The sequence below is a fragment of the Mytilus edulis genome, chromosome 11 (assembly GCF_963676685.1).
Source record: "Mytilus edulis chromosome 11, xbMytEdul2.2, whole genome shotgun sequence".
Lineage (NCBI taxonomy): Eukaryota > Metazoa > Mollusca > Bivalvia > Mytilida > Mytilidae > Mytilus > Mytilus edulis.
Genome location: NC_092354.1, coordinates 45,282,187 through 45,286,400, shown reverse-complemented (window position 1 = coordinate 45,286,400; position 4,214 = coordinate 45,282,187). Strand labels below are relative to the sequence as shown.

Below are 4,214 nucleotides of genomic sequence, written 5' to 3'. Positions count from 1 at the left end.
TGATATGCCAACAAAATCAACAAAAAATTTTAATGAAGAATAAACACAACCAAATATTATATACTGATTGAATACTTTTAAATACCTATTGATTTGAAATGTTCAGTATTTCTATATTTTGAAAGAAAATAAATATATATAAGAACATCACTGTAATTGCCTAATTTGTGAAATACAAAATGCAATTTTCATATGAACAACCAATAACATTTGGTTTGCAATTCATAAACGAGTTCTTTATTTTTTATTTCAATTTTGTCTCTGACAAATCATTCCATTTCTTTACATGAAAGTGTCAAATGTCAAATCTACAGAAGGGACTGGAACAATTATTTGGTGTATTCGTTCTGATTACATTTGCAACTTCAAAAACGGCACAATTTCTTTTAAAATTGCCAATAGGGGGCAGCAACCCAACAACCAGTTGTCCAATTCATCTGAACATGTCAGGGCAGATAGATCTTGACCTGTTAAACAATTTAACCTCTTGTCAAATTTGCTCTAAATGCTTGGTTTCAGAGTTACAAGCCAAAATCTACATTTTACCCATATGTTCTATTTTTAGCCATGACGGCCATCTTGGTTGGTTGGCCGGGTCACGGGAAACATTTTTAAAACTAGATATCCCAATGATGATTGTGGTTAATTTTGGTGAAGTTTGGCCCAGATGTTTCAGAGGAGAAGATTTTGGTAAAAGTTAACAACGACGGACACAGGACGACGACTAACGCCGGACTCCAAGTGATGAGAACAGCTCACGCCCCTATGGCCCAGGTGAGATAAAAAGTAGATTTTACATTACAACGCTCCGCATCAGAGCTGTATTGGAGAAAAGTCAGGTATGATTACAATTTCTGCGTATGATTTATTTCATTTTTTTTATTTCAGGATTTTTACAATGTTGATTTTTTTTTATTCTAGAGATCCATACAATTTAAGTAGAACCAGTTATAAAAATATCAAAACTGTGACTATTTGTTGAATTAAACAAGCATCATAGATATATAATGAAATAAACAAATCTCACAATAAGTTTCAAGTTATTCAGTGATCAACTTGTTGTTCATTTCATAAATTAATTATTCTCAATTTAAACAACACAATACAAATAAAATTTCTCTTCGATTTATGAGTTTAACTGTTCCTCCTTTCTAGTATACACTTCCAAAGCTGCTAAATTTTAGCATTTAGAAATTGCTAACTGCACCTCCTCATGCTATAAATGACAAAATTATTTTCCATTACCTGTGTGACGTAAAAAAAAATTGTCACTGCATGTCTTGTAAACTGCTGCCTAGAAGTATTTTGTCAAATCTATCAACATGAACAACCATAAAGTATATCGTAAGGGAGCTTTATAAGGTTACAAGAGCGCAATTATTCGTAATGCATTTTCCATAGGGTACCACTAGTGTGCCGTATTTTTTTTCTTCTCAAAGACTACACAAACTAGGGAAAAACGGGTGGCAGTTCCTGTTACTAGAAATGCCAGTGTTGCATTACAACCAAAAAAAAATATAGGGTCATGCGGCTCAAAGTGACTAAATATGCAGTTGAAAAAATCGTCTTCTTTTTTCGCTTAATGAGAAAGGCATATCTTTAATGGCTCCGACGTGCAGAAATTGAAGATATTAACCCTTATGGAAATATAAGCCCTCTGGCACATTGTTGCGGCAGCAGTATGGATATGCTGCGGCTTTGTTGCTGCAAACTGTTGCGGCTTCGATGCAGCGATAGCATATTTCGTATGCAAATTAGTTTTCTGGCACCATAATTGCGGCTATATTCTGGCACCATAATTGCGGCTATATTCTGGCACCATAATTGCGGCTATATTCTGGCACCGTTGCGGTAATATTCTGGCATCATGTTGCGGCACTGATGCGGCTATAGCATATTTCGTATGCAAATTAGTTTTCTGGCATTATGATTGCGGCGCTAATACGGCTATATTCTTGCATCATTTTAGTGACAAAACCTGCGAATAGGCCGTGCTTTGTATAAAATGTATTGTGCCGGCAAAAACAAGTTGTCAATGCATATATATGACATGCATTCATGCATTATAAATTGTTTGTATGCACAGGGACATAAAATAAATGTCAGCGGTATTTGCATAAAAAATAATGAAAATTTTTAATGTGCCCTAAGTTTAGCAAATAATATTGTGTTATTTACCAAACTACAAGTATGCAATTAAATAGCTGCAAAAAAAAACAACACAAATTTCACCGATACATGTATAGTGAACTCAGATGAGGCCATGTTATTGACATACACAATGCAAGATTGATCTTTTCTATACATGCAATTACTTGATATGAGTTTACTTACAAGTCTTCAAATCTTCCAAAAAAAAAACAGCTAGAACACCAAATTCTTCAATACAATTATAATCACAAGCAACATGGTGGATTTCTAACACACTAGTACAGGGAATAGCTAAAAACGCAGGAAATGACATCATCAAATTTTCTGGCTATATTGTGGTGCTCATTAATTTTGAAAGGAATTAGTGTCGCAATGATGCCAGAACAATGCCGCTAGCAGCAGCATCCGGCACTACTCCGGCAACAATCCTCTGGCAACCTGATTAGGTTGCAGCTTTAAAGCCGCAACGCTGCGGCAATGCTGCAGCAACATTTTAAATTTCATAAGGGATTTTCTATACTTCGTAAAATGTGAATATGATTTTCGGCAACTTTTAAACCTAATTGGATAAGCTTTCGATTAAATGTAATTCCAAGCCTGTATCAACCAATCAGAAGCCGTATAGGATTCTATTCTGAGTACCATCTTGGGGTAAAACTTGCCGGTAAATTGTAAACAATATTTACGCTCTTGTAACCATAACCCCTTCTGTAGCCATTTATGTGCGAACTTTTTAAACTTGACATATCAACTGTGCTTACTTGGCAAAATTTAACATAATCAAGCAGACCTTGTACCGGACAAATAGACAAATCATCACACTTCTTATTAACAAATGTATTACTCTTTCCCTTATCACCTCGAAGTGTCTTTCCAAACGTATGTTGAAAAACCAAGCCACTATTATCGTTTAATACTTTTACCTCCTGAGCAACAACTAAAGAAAGGTCACTAGCCCTATCACTTGCAAAAAAATGTAGTTTCATCCAAGCTCTATCTCTATACAGAATATACCTCTCCCGTAATGACAGACCCAGGACTTTTAATTTCCCTATCAATGTATGAACATATTGCCTTAATTTTTGATAAAAATATAGGCTTAGCTTGTTTTGGCAATACATGTGCACTGGCTTGTTCTTCCCTAATTAGTTTAAGATATTCTTTTACTTTTGGGGCACAAGCAGGGTTACCAGACTTAGAAAACATGTCCCAATATCTCCCAAAGCCCTTGTCATCAAATACATTAACCAATTGGTTAATCACCCCTTCAACTGTACCAGAAGCCAGTCGTTTTGGACAAAAACAGTCAAACTCCCCCTTTTGGCCTAAATGTTTGCAATGAACACCATGAATAGTAGTTTAACCAGAAAAATCCTTCCAAATTAAAAATCTTCGAATATCATCAGGTGTACAATCTGACAAATGTTTACAATCTAAATCATGGAGAAAAGAATCTTGACAACTTTTCTTCCTCTTGTGACCTGATGAACAAGTTATTCGTTTATCTAACTCGTCCATTCTTCCCTCATTTTTTTCCAAATCAATATCACTATCTATCTGCAATGACAATATAAGGTCCATTTTTAGGTCAATGACAAAAAGATTTACAATTAAAAATTGAAAATATCTTAATAGGACTTAAATACAATGCACATGCATTACCTAATAATAATATACATATTTTTCATAAATGAAAAGATAAGCTACACTGGTACATTAAAATTAAACAAAAAAACATTTAATTCATTTTAAGTTCACCTGTATTACTTCACATGAAATATAAACAAAAATAAGATCATGAAAAAGAAACCCTGAATGCCCACAATGGCCATCTTAAACCAAATTCATCAATAACAAAGCCTTTCTTTGAAGGTGCTTTGACAACACCTTTTTGACCCCTAGCTCCTAGAAGAATGGAGGTTGATGAACAACTAGTCAACATTGGCCACCACATAGGAACTGGATAAAGTTCAGGTACCACAACTGTGCAAGAAACTGACTGTTCCTTCAAAAAACATAGTAAAGGAAAAATCAATACATAGGGTGGATATACATACATATTA

General features: G+C 34.5%; 1 pseudogene; it reads right to left on the bottom strand.

Annotated features, from left to right (window-relative positions):
* Positions 1-2,780: 2,780 nt before the first annotated feature.
* LOC139494300 (uncharacterized) lies at positions 2,781-3,732 on the bottom strand (annotated as a pseudogene).
* Positions 3,733-4,214: the final 482 nt, after the last annotated feature.